The sequence below is a fragment of the Pseudochaenichthys georgianus genome, chromosome 6, assembly GCF_902827115.2.
Source record: "Pseudochaenichthys georgianus chromosome 6, fPseGeo1.2, whole genome shotgun sequence".
Classification (NCBI taxonomy): Eukaryota; Metazoa; Chordata; class Actinopteri; order Perciformes; family Channichthyidae; genus Pseudochaenichthys; species Pseudochaenichthys georgianus.
In genome coordinates this window covers 24,717,532-24,734,457 of record NC_047508.1, presented here as the reverse complement: position 1 = coordinate 24,734,457, position 16,926 = coordinate 24,717,532, and the positions used below count along the sequence as shown (strand labels likewise).

At 44.7% G+C, this 16,926-nt stretch overlaps 1 protein-coding gene across 1 annotated transcript in view; it reads right to left on the bottom strand.

Annotated features, from left to right (window-relative positions):
• wwox (WW domain containing oxidoreductase) overlaps positions 1-16,926 on the bottom strand; it is a 138,276-nt gene that overhangs the window by 54,741 nt on the left and 66,609 nt on the right. The window lies entirely within an intron of this gene.

Sequence of the window (16,926 nt, the reverse complement as noted above, 5' to 3'; positions counted from 1 at the left end):
AATGCCCTGCCCAGGGGTGGTTGCACACGGGCCCGCACACAAACACACAGACACACTTAACAGCAAGACCAAGTGTGATGTGCTATGAGCAAAATAGACAAAAGACTTGATGCTGAAAAATGAGTTGGTGATATGTCAAGTTCAAGTACAATGCTAAGGAGAGAGAAAGGCAAGGAACGGGTATTTCAGATCCTCCCATAAGTGTTCAGCCTTATTTCTGCAGTTTTGCCGTTGATCTGAATGTTAATGCCTTAGCAAGTGTGCACATGTACTTTAGACTATAGGTTTCCATGTGAGAATGTGTGTGCATTCTGTAAATCAAAAGGCACAGAGTGCAGGGCCAGCTCCAGAAGAGCACATGTTTAATAATGCATGGGGCCCAGAGACAGGGCCCTATATAGATGGAGATGGACAGGATGACTGAATTGTCCAGACAAACACAAATCAGTACGCACACAAAAGAAAAACATACACACAAAAGAAAAACATACACACAAAAGAAAAAAACCACACAAACCACACACCATCTTGTTCACCATACAACTATACACATAAACATACAGTAGTCCGTCTTAGCCGCACTTCTCTTGATCTCCACTCCGACCACATCAATTGTTAATAAAGCCGGGGCTGATTACTAAAGATTATTCCGCTGTTTATTCTGATCAATAGAGCATTTCTATTCCTGCAGGCCCTCATGGAGATGAAGGAGCTAGCATGCAAGGGAAGCTAAGACATAAAGACAGTGAGAGAAAGAGCCTCTACTGTATCTGTATGACTTTAGTCTCAGCAGTGCCTCCAGTGCGTGCTGGAGCTCAGGGCTCAGAGGGGAAGTTAGGTAGATCTTAGCCTTGGGCTACAGCTCTATGATTCTTGCCCGCAACTTCAGGACACGGAGTCTGGCTTACACTGGAGTGGATATGAATTTCACTGACCAAGTGGCAGACAGAGGTGCTCCATAAGACCATCAGTCACCAGCTCTGAGCTACTCAGCGGCTATTACTATGGTAATCTATACCCCAGGCATGTGTGTGTGCGCCTTTGTGTGGATGCATACTTGTGAATACACGTTTTGTGAATGCTGGTGCAGGAGGGAGGGAGAAAAACAACAGAGAGGGATTGAGCAACTACTTTGAGCATGTATCAACACTCATTAACAGAGACACACAATTACATAGTCCCACACTTATGTTTCTGTTCAACCGGCATATGATGTTCACAGAGTAATTAATCATAAAAGGCGGAGAGGGGGAGGAGATGAGGAAAGAGGGAGGGGGGAGGGGAGGAGTTGGAGGGTGGAACAACATTATGAGTCTGGGTAATTGTCTGATTTTCCTTCAGAGAGACCAACGAAGAATTAGAAGACAAAGTGCTAGTGCAGTCGCTCCGTTCCACAGTTGAAGGATGAGGAGGGCTATTAAAGCATCCACCATTCACTAAGTGTAAAGAATAACAAAGACAAGGAGGTTGTTGAAAAGTACTGGATTCCATTGTGTCCCAAATAAATGGATGTTTAAACTCACCCTAAAGGCTGCACACTGTTTGTCACTACCAAAATACACAGGAAAGACACAAAGCAAAAATAAATAGAACTTCTTTTTAAGTTTGCATCCTTGTTTTGTTGGTGATAAAAAAGAAAAAACCTTTCTACTAACTCACTGAGGAAAAACACAGAGATATAAATACACTCGATGGATGACACCCAAGTGTACAGGTGTGTTTGTAGGGAACATTGTGAACAATCATCCAGATGTGTTTGCATCCACACACCAGCTGTCATGTTGATACAAGCACACAAACATTCTTAGCCTACAACATCCAAACATTTCAGTTTAAAAGGGTTTTTTGATGCAAAAACAATCTTGCCCACAAGCGTTATAGGAAAGTGACAGAAATCTTCTTGCAAACTACACGTCAGAAAAGGCATGTTGGATGACAATGAATGTACACTGGCCATGTGTTTGCCGGTACAACGATAAGCAAATAGTCTACTCTGCAGTTGGTTGGTTGGTTGCAGTTTATACTATAGAAGAGAAACAACAGTGGCTACAAGTTAGACAGAGTCTCATAGACTCAGGGTTTGAAAAGGTGAAACAGAAAAAAATGTCAAATGTAGAGTGTTGATGTAACAACAAACATTTGCACAGGAGGCACAGTTGCATCATTTTTCTGTGTATCTTTACAGGATAATAAGAGATCAAATTAATTATCATCACAGATCAAAGGTATTACTAATAAATCCAGCTTTGTTGAAAGGAGAGAGAAGACTGAACAGGATGGGCCTAAAAGTGACAAATCAAACAGACATAGAGACTGAAAGACAGACTCTAACTTGTTAGCCTTCCGGTCACCCATACCCTGTTCTGCTAACGGAAGCACTTTACTTTAAAGCTCTCTCAGTTCAGCAGGATGAAATAAAAAGGTAAAAGTGTAAAAGCAACTTCAAGTTACCTGCACTTCAGTAAAAGCTGTTTCTTCCCCAAAAATTAATTGCTTCTTACTGGGGACATTGAGTGCACATGACAGTGAAAGTCAAAGAGGTAGGAAGGCATCGCCTCGGTCCTCCTTTGTTCGGTAAATGACTAAATATTTAATGTTCCGGGGCTCTTAAGATTAAAGGTAACATGTTGTCAGTAATAGTGGAGCTACTTCAAAGGATGTAAATTATGCATTTCTTCCTTTAGCAGAGAAATCAAAGCAGGTAATGAAGATTAAAGTTGGTAGACCTCCATTCTCTATGGTTGAGTAGGAAGGAGGAGAGGAGACGAAGAGAGAGGGACCTGCGTTAGGAAGGTTAATCTATTCGGAGCGTGGGTTATCTGATTAAAGAATCATTGTGTTCATTTAATCTGTTCCAGTGGAGCTGGCGTATGGAGCTGGAAGATAGTGGTGAGGCCGGGGCCTAACCACCACTGTCAAGAGGCGCTGAAGCCAAACCAAAGAGGCAATCAAAGAACTGCATGACTTTGGGGAGACGTGCACAAACCAGCTATGTTACTATTGTTCTGAATTCAATTGATTTGAAGTAGACAGGTAGGGATTTGTCAGTGTATAAATAAGACACAGAAGGAGGAATTAAAGAGCTTCCAGTCATAACATCCTCCAAAGTTCAGGTAAAGGGCTTTTTTTCCAAAACATGACATTTGACACAATCCCCCTCCTGTTCTCTTAACCTTTTCCCCTCTCTGATGTATTTATGAACAGATGGAGACGACACTGTTCCCATCACTCCAGGACATTTTCTTGTCTGTGTGGAGCTGTGCTTACGAGTCCCTCTCGGGGCTATACTTTACTGCTCTCTGCCTCTCTGAGACACCAGTTAGAGCACAATCCCACCGGCCACCAGAAGGAGTTGACATTTAGAAACACAGGCTTTTTTTTGCTCTCCGACAGTCTGTGCTCCTCCATGAGAAATGAAGAGAAAGACAGGAGACTTTAAAGGGAGAAGAGAGGCGCTTAGCCCCATCTTCACACCCATCCGCTCTACGCCAGCCATCATTTAGGCTATCCCACAATGCACCTTACACAGGCCCCAACAGAAGAGTCGAGCCCATTAGGCTAGCGACGAGAGCGCTAATCGTCACATTCCATTACAGTCAATGGCAGCGCGGTGATTCTAATGTCCATTTGGAAGAAGTCACACAAGGGCCGATGTGGCGTCACCAGAGCAAAAGGGGGGACACAAACCAAAGAGTGACTCTGAGGTGACGGAGGCGTGGTAATACAAATGATTTTAACTGTTTTCCTTATGATTTGGGTTGAAGAGACTTTGGTATCATGATCAGATGTTCATCACACATCTCACCCGTGATCCAAAGCAGCACTACTACAAGCCCCAGCAGTGTATTACTGTACAAACAGCACTCCTGTGAGGCTGAGACAGTGTCGAGAGAGGCACAAATGCGAAGTGAACATAGCCCAGTGTTATTCTATTGGAATCAGATTCCTCTTTAACTGAACATAGACTTATTGATCAGCGCAAAACTACACAAGAGCAGCTTCCAAATGAAGGAAGATGAGAGAGAGGGAGAGAGAGAGAGAGAGAGAGAGAGGTAAATAACATCTTCATCTCCACTTGCGTCTGCAGCAGCCAGTCAGTCAGGCATCATTAATCCAGTGAGGAGCCTCATCCGTTGTGTATTGGTTCATTTTACAACACACTGTAGTGCTGTCTAAATATTGACAGAGCTCTGTTGTCTGGGCTATTGACTGTCATCAGAATACTCCCCTCCAGAGCTGAGTGTACAAGGGAACTGTGAGGATCTGACCTGTGTGTGTGTGTGTGTGTGTGTGTGTGTGTGTGTGTGTGTGTGTGTGTGTGTGTGTGTGTGTGTGTGTGTGTGTGTGTGTGTGTGTGTGTGTGTGTGTGTGTGTGTGTGTGTGTGTGTGTGTGTGTGTGTGTGTGTGTGTGTGTGTGTGTGTGTGTGTGTGTGTGTGTGTGTGTGTGTGCGTGCGTGCGTGCGTGCGTGCGTGCGTGCGTGCGTGCGTGCGTGCGTGTGTGTGTGGAGAGAGTCAGAGCCTTGCGCAGCACAGGTTAGAGCCCACAATACTAAAGCACACAGCACACATTCATGTGAATACCAACTTAAGACACATGCATGTATTGTAGAAAGACACACACAAACATACACACTCAATCTCGGACGCACAAAGGAGGGCTGTAGCATCTTACAACTTGGCTGTCCTCTAAAATTCACTCACCTCAAATGATTTCTATGCAAATAGAGCCGCGGAGAAAAATGCAGCAGCTGAATTAAATCCAAAACACATTTGGTCAAAAATCAATTCCCCTGGTCTTCCCCTCATCCACACAGACAGCCCACTCTCCACTCTCCCTATCCCACAGCACACAGCCCTGGACCGCTGATAAATATTCATTTTTTATATTTATGTTACAGAAAAAGCTGTGATGGGCAAAATAGGAAAGCCTTCCCAACAAAAGCCTTCTGCAAACACACACTCATGCACACACACACATGAGAATCCACTAAAAGATAGACTTGCAGTTTACAAATCATCAGATAACTACTGCAATTGCACACACGGATCATTTAATGGGGAATAAATAACATTAGATTTATATTATGATTTGACTGTGTAATACTTTAAACAGACATCGTGTGTGAAAGCTGCTTTCTGACCGAAGCACACATGGTGCTTTCAAAGTCCTTCCACAGCTTCCCACCCTCCCAGTGGGCCAGAACAACCACGACTCTCCTAAAAGCACTTGAACATTCTCTCTTTCCAAAAAGAGATGGTAATTACTTGACACTGCCTCTTTTAAGCGCCAGATGAAAGGGTGTAAATGGGGGAAAAAAACGCAGGAAATAAAATAAAATCCTTTTTTTTCTGTTCTCGTTAATAAGTGGCTGGAGAGGGAGAACTGGAGATATTTAATGTTGCTTAAATATGCAGTGTGATTTCACCCGCTGATTAAATTATAGCAGATGAGATCTTCTGTTGGCTGGAAACTTGAAAAAGTCCAGAGCTGTTTAAAAATGCATCAAACATGCTGTTGGATTAGCTCTCTGTCTCTGACTGTCTCGCTGAGGGGAGGGAGGGGAGGACCGAGCCGTGCAGAAGGGGGAGGAGGGGGGAGAAGACAGAATCCACTCCTTGCACAAACGAGACTAATGATGGTGTGTGTGACAGAGAGCACATATGATAATTGAAGAAGTCAAAGCACACTTAATAATGAAACGAATGGAAAAGGAATTATTTGAATTAAGTCAGCCCGCTGTAAAATGTGACAAAGCGTCTGCATATGTGTGTGTGTTTTTGTGTGTGTGTGTGTGTGTGTGTGAAAAGAGAGCGTATTAATTAGTGTGTCCAAATGGTCGTAGTGAGAGCCCACTGGGTCCTGCGCTCTGCACTTTCTTGCCCTCTCCCTCCACTCTCTTTCTCTTCCTCTCCAGAGCCAAGATGTGCATATGTGTTGGGCTGCCTGAATTTCTCCGCTCATAATTGGGCTGACCCGCAGGGGCCCTCATCCACTGGGACAACACTGTAAACATGAATGTACTCTCTCTCTTTCTCTCTGGGTGGGAGAGCTGCAATCAGCTCACTCGCTCCCCCTCACTCACTCACTCACTCACTCACTCGCACACACACACACACATGCTGAAAACACAATATAGCACACTGATCAAACAAATAAACTATCAACCAAGACGACAAGAAAAGCTCTTTACTCCAACCCTGTATTTCCAGTGATGAACAAAGAAACACAAACTGCTCAGAGCGCTGCCCCCGCGCAGTCAATGACAGAAACAAATAAATGAATAAGTGAGCGCAAGAGAAACTGTTTGAAGAGTCAAAGGCTTCTAGCTCACCACATTGCATCAGAGGGCCAGTAGACATAGAGTACTCTCCTGCAGAGACGGGTAATGAAGGCGGGTGGGAAGTTATTCATAACAATCTGACCATGTAAGCACTTGTGTAGAGACATGATGTTTAATTTGTAGTTTGAGCAGAAATAAGTTTTCGAGTCCGGCTGCAAATACGGCACAATAATGTCACACTTGAGTGGGCAAACAGGTCAAACCACCTCCATTGTGCTCTTTCAGGCAAAGCCAACATGCAGCGTGGGACTCCGGCACGCTGAGGGTTAACAGATTGAATGAGCTTTGGAGCGGTAATGGGTTGTCCAAAAATGTTCCGCTTATCTTATATAGCATACTTCCATAATGTTGATGCTGTTTGCATGTCTGTGCGTGCATGTTTTAATTTGTTTGTATATTGGTGGGGGCTAAGCATGCTGGGGTGTGTGTGTGTGTGTGTGTGTGTGTGTGTGTGTGTGTGTGTGTGTGTGTGTGTGTGTGTGTGTGTGTGTGTGTGTGTGTGTGTGTGTGTGTGTGTGTGTGTGTGTGTGTGTGTGTGTGTGTGTGTGTGTGTGTGTGTGTGTGTGTGTGTGTGTGTGTGTGTGTGTGTGTGTGTGTGTGTGTGTGTGTGTGTGTGTGTGTGTGTGTGTGTGTGTGTGTGTCATGCTCCTGAGTTCAGAGGTAGTGACAGCTTTGACAGCTATACCTGCCAATGGCCAGATCCCAGCGATAACCCCTGCTGTCACCACAAAGCCGACAGAAAGGCTCCAATTTCCCCCCCAGACACGGGGCCAGTCTGTGGGGGCAGAAAGGGTGGGGGGGCAGAGAGACAACCTCCAGCCATTCTCCACAATACACTCTCCTCATTCCACCCCACTAACACATGAATGGGGATCCAATTGATTCTTTTTCGCCCAAGTCCATTTTCCCACCCGGCCTGACACAGAGAGAGGATTTTGTGCTCATCTGCCCTTCCTTGTGTACTTCATATCGGGGAGAAGACTTATAGAAAGGGAAGGTAAAAAGGGGGGATCTTTATCAGAAAGCAAATTAACGCTCAAAGTGCTCCATTTGGAAGGTATATCAGGCCAATCCATTAAAAGGGCCTTCAGAAAAGAGCCGGCACGGAGGACACCTTGAGAATGAACAGAAGACCTTGCTGAAACAGCACTCTTCAAACACAGGAGGAGAGAGAGAGAGAGAGAGAGAGAGAGCGAGAGAGAGAGAGAGAGAGAGAGAGAGAGGGAGAGAGGGAGGGAGGGAGAGAGAATCAGGGTGTATGCCACGTGGGGCTGCATATTCACCTGCTGAATAAGGGTTATAGTAGTTACCTGAGAAGACGGAAATTACATTAATACATTAACTTTTAATCAAATGATGAATTCACAAAAGTGAAATTAAAACTAGATTTGTCTCATTACTGTACATGAGTAAATAACTTTAGTTCCCATTCCTAGAATAAGTTCAAAGTTATTTCCTTTTTCTTGCTCTCTCATGCACACAGACACACAAACACTTACATACTGTACAGGCACACACACACACGCACTCTAGCAGTGAGTTCCATTAATCTTCTCCCAGGCCCTGTCTTTGCGGGTTGACCCAGGTGAGGGAGGGGGATGCTGGGGTCAGAGGAGAGAGGGATCCCCCTGGCTGGATGGGGGCCACATGAACATTAGCCCCTGGCCAGTGGTGTGGCGGGTGCTGGAGGGACCACCCCATACTGAGAGAGAGGGGTCAGCGTTCAGAAAAGAAAAGTGAATCTAAAGGTGGAAGTCACTGGAGATGAATGGACAAACTGAATGTAATGTATCTGCAGCATGTGATGATAATACAATAAAAATGAAAAACAGTAGCAGACAATGTAAACCACACTGAAAAGCAGAATTAATAAATGTTTATAAAATGTTGTCACCAGCCCAGTTGTTAAGGTTCTGCCTGCACAGACTGTTAGTGCTGACCCATGCAGACACCTAATGTAGCCCGGTAAAAACAGAACTGCTGATGTCCCTCTCCATGATATGACTTTATCCGTGCTAATTGACTCAGGCTGCTACTGTAAGTCTCCTTCGCAGTGATTGTTTGTTAAAAATGACAACATCTTGCGTTTTTCTGGCCCTTTTCCAATTAAGGTTATTAAATAATGAGAATTTAATATTTTCTTTTAGTACAGCAGCACGGTTCCCTTCACGGCATTTTTAAATGTGTCCAACTTTTATCTGGATGTGTTTGCTCTGGATTAAAAAAAAAATAGCCTCGATCATGTCTGTTCAATAATCATCGATAATACATTGTCTAATGTTGTGCAGTGCTTTATATCAGAGAGGAACATCTGATGCTTCTCTATAAGTTAAAATGCTCGTCTTGTGATTGACCTGAAAGCAAATACATTGTTTTTTAACCAAAGCCTCTGCGCGATTATTAAGTGTATCTTGAGATGGCACACAAAAAGGACCAGGAAAAAGATTATCATTTTTGATTGTCCTTGATTTGTCTCCCGCAGATCAGTTTGGGACATCGTACTTTACAGTAATAACATCATGTAAAAACAAAAGGAAAGACTGAGGGGAAACGTTCCCCTATCATAACAGGGAGTGAAGATGTTGTGTCTTACAGATCCAGCCTGAGCCACGGAGCTGATCACCTCAGAGCTGACCTCATCCAGCCTGAGAACAGAGAGCCGGCCCCATGGGGGGGACCCTGCCTTTATGCGTCTACTCTCCCCCTCTCCTCTCTGGGGTAAGACCCCAAACAAGCAGCCCCTCTGTCTGAAGCACCTACCAAGAACAGAGACTCAACTCTTCTCCATCAAACAGCTCAATGAACAGGGAGGACATAGAAAAGTTTCATAAAGTGAGTGAGCAAAGAGAGACAGGCGGAGGGGAAAGAGCCAGAAGAAAGAACTTGTATTTGAATAAGACACAAGCCCTTACAGCCATGGGACTTGGCAGCATCATTTGGAGAGGACGACTGGTCATCACCACATACTTTATTAAACAGAAACAAACTCCTCTACACAGCAACAACCCTGCACTCTTTCCCTTTCATTATGTCATCCTATAATCTCATGTTCACGGCAAGGTGTTGATTATCATAATGGCAGTGATCATGATGATGATGATGATGGCTGCATGTGGTTTGGGTGTGTGGTTCTCCGAGCACCACAGTGTCCTGCTGAGAGGAAAGTCTGGTTCAAACCCAGAAGTAAGATATAAGACAATATTCTTAAAAGAGCATAACATTCTCAAAAACACACACTCGTCTATTCCTAACTCCTCTCCCACCTCCCCACTCACACTCACACACACACACACACACACACACACACACACACACACACACACACACACACAGACTTCAAAGTGTCTGATATGCGAGGCGTGTTGATCCTGTTTATAATGGCGAGTTTCCTGGTGTAAGCTGTTGGTCTCCCTCTTCTCTCCAGCCCCTCATCTCTAATGCATGAGCCAGCCAGAGAGACCGCGGAGGCCAAAGAACGAGCGAAAGGGAGAGCGGGGGAGCGGGAGCGGACAGAGGGAGAGGCTAACCCTGGGCGCAACACTTTCATATTCTAATAAACCCAACATGAATACACCCATACACAGAAAGGGAGGAAATTGCATTTCTAAAACTCTCTCTGTATCAAAGGGCATTCCGCTGAACATCTCTCACACACACACACACACACATAAACATGCAGTCCGGCATTTTCCAAAGCAGCTAAAAAAAACACAAACATACACACACGCACGGGGAAGGCTCAGAGGGATTCCAGTCTGCTGACGACAGCAGTTGAATACGAACACAGGCATAAACACACTGAAACTTCTTAAGAGAAGTTCTGTTAGAGGAAGTTATAACTATGTCAGATGCGTGGAAACAGTGGAACACATGTGTCTGATCATATCAACGCCTCACTGAGAGAATTGACGGACAAGTGACAGTAAGATAAAGTTAGACAAAGCAGATCAGAGGGCAAAGATCTGGAGCAGAGAGGCAGATGGTGTGCAAAACACGTACGCCGAACTCCAACTCAGACGGGTGCCTCATTTCTGGCCTCATCTCCTCCAGAGCAAGCCATTTAATTTCAGGCTGCTGATACCAATCCCTCCTTTCACAAGAGTTAATATCCCATTCTCCCTCCTCCTCGCTGCTGGTGTGTGATGGAGTCTCAGTGACAGCCTGTAATGCAGGCCTGTATGCATTGATTATATGACACCCTCCATTCAGGTGTGCTATTTAAGTTCCCCTCCTCTCTTCCTTTCTGCTCTGCCAGTGGAATAATGTCCAATAATACGAGGAGCAGTGTGACTTGAGTCGAGGCGAGAGCCCCGACAGAAACACTAGTTCCCTGGGCAGGACCAGATGAAGATAGGCCCATGTTATTCACCTCAGCACCGTAAGCCGCAGAGAAAACAGGGTGGGGGGACGCATAATTGCATTTAAATTACATGAACGAGTGCGTTGACTTCCCCCTTGTCTGCCTGCCACTCCCTTCTGCATATCTGCACCCATGTAAAATCCACCCATCCCACCTTCTGTAGCTCCCTTCCCCCAACACTCAGTAGGGACCCCTCATGTTGGTCTCACACATACATATACAACCATACAGGACACAGAGAATATGCCCATAGTTCAGGCTCAATAATGAGTGGGTAATGTATACGTACTGAAGAACAAGAACTGAGTATGAAAATATAATTCATTTTAAAATGCTCATGCAGGCAAATCAAATCAAGTTTTATTTATATAGCACATTTATAAACGATTTTTGGTCGAGCCAAAGTGCTGTACATATAATAAAAACAGCCTACAGTAGAGACACTTTACAGCAAATACAACAGCACAGATTGTTCAGAATATCAGTATGACAATACGACACCCTCTGTCCTTAGACCCTCTGTCCTTAGACCCTCACATCGTACAAGGAAACACTTCCAGAGAAAACCCACAGTTTAAAGGGAACATGGGAGAGACCTCAGGGAGAGCAACAGAGGAGGGATCCCTCTCCCAGGACGGACAGGCGTGCAATAGATGCCGTGTGGAAATCGAAGAGATAATACATGTTACAGCATATAGACCGAATGTTAGGAAATGCATGTGTCTGTAATAAGAAGATGAATCCACAGGAAGTCAGCTAGTAAAAGTTGTTTCAAAGGTGACTCACACCTACCCCATAGAAATAAACTGATTACATGAATTAATTAAATAAAGAAGCAATCAAAAGAAAGAGAGGCAACTTACAAAAATGGTCAAGTAAAAAACAAGACGCAAACTAAAACTTTTATTTAAACTATTTACGGTCAAATGTGACAAAACTACCACTCATCAATAAACAACAATACAGATTAAAACTAGAGCCACTAGCATGGCTTCTTCCCATCTTTCTACTTCCAGATACCTAGCTTGGACCACACCAATCTCAACTACACACCTGTAAAGTTTTGTGAGTTAAGTCTTGTATATGTTGTGGCTCAAAACTCCTCCTGTGTGCCTCGAAGACAACAGTTTGCCATTATGACACACACAGACTCTCAAGATGAAAACAATACCAGCTGCTTGTAGAAATCATATTTCACATTTCCATCTGTAACCTATTAGACAGAGATGATATTATCTTTTAATGAGAAGCACTGCATGAGGATGAAGCTCAAATGTCCTGCTCCAGTCCGCAGTGTACTTTAGCATGTGAAACAAATATCAAAACGAGACACAATTACAAAAGCAATGTTGCCTAAAATTAGATTGAGGTGCATTTTATAGCAGCCCTGGACTAAACATGGAAACTCTGATTGGGCGAGGGACAGTGGTAACCTATTGATAATTACACAATATGAGATGTAGGTAAGTTCCACACCTGAATAAAAGGCATGAAGCAGGTTTTCAGATCCATGTGATAAGATACCAAATGATAAAAGAAGATCAAATTAAATTGTTCCATAATATTTGTAGAAACTGACTGCAATGTATGGTGCTTTCTGGTAGTTGGGCCGCAGGTTGGTACCCAAACCCATTATAGTAACTAAAATGAGGTCATATTGTAGCAGCAGTGCCAAGCCTCAGACAGACAACATCTTTAAGCTCTCACCCACACAGTGTTGCTGCTGTATGGCACAGCGGTGTAGTTCAGCATCGCTGCCTTCTCTTTCTGTCTTTCTGCGGAGCTTCAGGCCGAGAATAGAGCTCAGAGCTCTATGGTTTACATAAACCACAATACCTCCTCAGCTTGGAGGGGGGAGGAAAGACACAAGCATCTGTTTTTGTTTGCATTTTATTCCAAAACATCAAATTGAATCAATCTTTTAATACTCTGGATTGTATAAACATGGGAGAGAACTGCTTGAATAAATATCAAGAATGAAAATGGATTTCTCGTCGACGACTATTATCTATGTGGTTTATTTATGAATACCACGGCTGGTGCCAAAATAGGCAAGACATAAGAAATACAGAGATAATGTGTTTAGCCTTTTTCATTTTCTTCTTTTTAAGTGAAAGAATAAATATTAGGATTTACATCACATTTACATTTTTATCAAAATCTAGTTGGATGCCACTAAACCTGAATGCACCAGTTTTCATCTGTGGTTGCCAGGACAACTGTGAAAATAACAAGAGAAACATGACATTGACATCTTTAACAGGAAAATCATTAAAAGCAACATGAGGGGCCAGATGATGCTGTCTGTGCCACAGTGAGTCTGTGACTGATAAACACCACATTGGATCCATAAATAGACTAATAGCTCTTGCCCTGCTCCCACTGCAATGCACTCAGTCAGGACGGTTAGTGGGTGTTTTTGTAAAAATGATAGATAAAATCCTCTCAATCCCAGAGACTCATTACAGTAGTGTGTAACAACAGACATGATATGCCAACACACAAACACGGCACACACACCTAAACATATCCCGGGGCCATCTATCGCCGGCCACACAACACCAACCGACGCTTAACTACTGCTCATACACACATATGTTCACAAGGTGTTACAGTATGCAGAATAACAGTGTTATGGATTTTAAATGGCTTTCATTTATGAACGCTGGGGCTAGCGATCACATGGAAGGGCTATTTCATCCCCTCTTAATGTAGATCACTCTTCCTGGGTGAGATGCAGAGGGAGGTCCGGGACATTAGGGAAGGTGGATCTGTCTTTAGCCACTGATTGAACACTGGGCCGAGGTGACCGAATAGAGAAGAATCGCATCAATTGTGACAGGGGCCCGATGCATAATGGAACCATCACATGAATGCTGTGCCTCCTTTAATATCCTTTGAGTGAGAGGATTCTAGATAACAAGAAGCCTTTTCCGTCCATATTTCTTCTACCTCAGATTTTTACGAGCAGCGCTCTGGTTATTACCGCACGCTGCACAGAGTGAAACAAACTTCCCACAACCGCACTGAGAACCACCGCAGATCCTCCACAGCCAGGGAGATGACTTTCTATAGTCTGTGCACGCTCCAGGGTGTGTGTGTGTGTGTGTGTGTGTGTGTGTGTGTGTGTGTGTGTGTGTGTGTGTGTGTGTGTGTGTGTGTGTGTGTGTGTGTGTGTGTGTGTGTGTGTGTGTGTGTGTGTGTGTGTGTGTGTGTGTGTGTGTGTGTGTGTGTGTGTGTGTGTGTGTGTGTGTGTGTGTGTGTGTGTGTGTGTGTGTGTGTGTGTGTGTGTGTGTGTGTGTGTGTGTGCGTGTGACAGGTTTATAGGAGTCATTTATCCTGCTCAGCGGGCTAGTGTAGTGCCGAATGGTGGCCTGAGTGCCAGGCGTAGCTTATTGTTGTGTAGCCTTTATGGGCTACATTAAGTACAGCTGAGTGAGAGGGAAACATACAGTACAATACCCTGAGCTCACACATGTCATACACACAGAGATTAACTACCTCCCTGGGCCCTGGGCAGGTCTACATCCACTCGGCACAAGACCCTGGCAAACTCCCTCCAACCACAGACATGGGTGAAGGTATGCGAGTGTTTGTGTAGGCATTGAAACTAAATACTAAAGTTCACAGAAAAGCTTCGTTAGCATTTGAAGAAATTACCCTGATAATCTAACAAACCATTCTGATCAAAACTTGGTTTGATTAAGATTAAGGAGGCTGATGGTGTTCTAGTCGACAGGGTAGAAGCACCACAATCCATATGGTGAGAGAGGAGCAGGTCATTAAAAACACTCTTTCTACACTCTTCTGATCAAACCAAGCCATCAAAACAACAACATCCACAACATGGATCCAACAAACATCACCACTGGACTGCTCATCATTGGCTTTGTTGACGAAAATGAAAAAAACAGACACAAATGTGTGCACACACACAAACATAAACACACACTTGTTGTCAGACACAGTGGCACAGACAAACGGGTCCAACAGTCAGGCGATTTGAAAAGGCAGTTTTATTCTCTCACTTACCCACTTATAAACCCGCCCCACCTGCTTTATTGAAAGCTTCATAAGCGTTGCCTCTTCAACTGTGTTCCACGGTGTAAAAATAGAGGCCATTATATTGCCTAATGCCTACCTGCCAGCCCTCTCTGCTCCCTTCTGTACACCAAGGCTTTTACATGATGAGGTGGCTGACATGTTCCACACACCATCCATTACCATATGTACACTGGATGAGCCTCAGCCTGCGCAACTTATACTAATGCATGTTTGGTATGCCCTGTGGGGGTGGGAGACACACTTGCACATGTACGCACACACAAACATAATACACTTCAACAAAGAGATGCGCAAACTCTCTCCCATACAAATATAATGGCAGCACTGTGATATGCCACTTGTATTAACAGCAGGATGCTTTTAAAGTAAATAAAAACATTATAGCCGGCTCTCGAGGTGAAGCTCGGTCCTGCTTCTCAGAGGCTCGCTCTGTGTATGTGTGTGTGTGTTTGTGTACGTGTGTCTGCGTGCGGCCAGAAGAGGGGGGCAATCCTCTGCTCTGGGGCGGCGGTTCCTCTCTAATTGCCCCTCTAGGTGCCTGTGTGCTGGAGAGCTGAACTGAGGGTAAACACAGATCTAGAGATGATTAATAGCCAGAGGTCAGTGCAGAGCACAAACAGGCAGAGAGGTTGAGACCTCACTCCAGCCTACCTTGGCCATCCAAAACTGCACACTGCACACACACACACACACACACACACACACACACACACACACACACACACACACACACACACACACACACACACACACACACACACACACACACACACACACACACACACACACACACACACACACACACACACACACACACACACACACACACACACACACACACACACACACACACACACACACACACACACACACACACACTGCACACCAGTAAAGTCAATTGTTTTCGACAGCCATTGCTACATGTGCTCACACATAAAAATCCAAAGAGATCCATCAATCGCTGATCCTTCTGAGCAGAGGGAGGGTAGGTGGGAGATAAAAGAAGCAGCAAACAGAGCAGGTCAGTCAGAGGTGAGGGTGAAAGGTAAAGTTGAAGGGTGAGGGTCACGGTGTCGGCCCACAGCAGAAGTCCTTAACAAGCCATGATCAATACCTGAGCAGGAAGCCCTGAGCCCCTGTGTCTCTGCATCCCTACGCAGCTGTAGGTGGTCTCCCAGAGACTTCACACCGTAGCAGAGAAAGACGCACAACATGCTCTCATTACCTGCCCACTTTGTCTTCTCTGTCCCCTGACACACACACACACACACACACACACACACACAGTTCTCCTTCCCTACAGTCCCATGCACACATTTCTATCTCTCGCACCAATCTGCACACAACACACACACCGCACTTCCCCAGCTGAATAGAGTCAGGTTGGGCGGCCCTTCATTTTTCATGCAAACGGTAATTTAGTGAGACTGCGTATTGATTGAGCGCCGCTTGTCTCCCAAACAATGCCACTTCAATCAGCAGCCCGTGGGGGGAGGGGGGGAAGGGGGTGAGGGAGGAGATGGAAGGGAGAATGGGGGTGAGAGGAGGGAGGGCTGCCGATAGCTGCAGTGACTGATTTAAGAGATGGATAAAAAGCAGATACGTCCCCCGCCCCTGTACTGATTAATGACAGTGGCCAGAGCAGCCCTGGACTATGCATCATGATTTAACCACCAGCCCCTCATCTAAAGATTAGCGTGCACGCACACACACACACTGTAAAAGCACCCACACACACAGTGCATACTGTACCACACAGAGAGACAAGACACGGAAGGTGTGAAGGGAAAAAAGGGAAGTGAAGCAGGGAGAAAGACAAGTGAAAGGATAATAGGGGCAAAAGGAGACACTGTACCACAGTGGTGACTTGTGTCGGAAATGCATTTCAAAAACTCCCTTACAGTTCAGGACAAACTGGTGACAAATAAGGAGACAGATGTGTCCAGTTCAGTCAAATAGCATCGGATTATCTGAGAGTTTGTATTTACAGCAATATATACCGTCAGCTGGACATGGCAGAGTTCAGGGTGAAGAGTGCAGGTGTATGTTGCTGTAGTCAACGATGTGTGCGTTTTTTTAGATTAAACAGTCTAATCTATAAAGCAAGTTAGAACCCAAGGTCCACTTTAAATGTGTTAGATTAATAGCAGAACATATTTT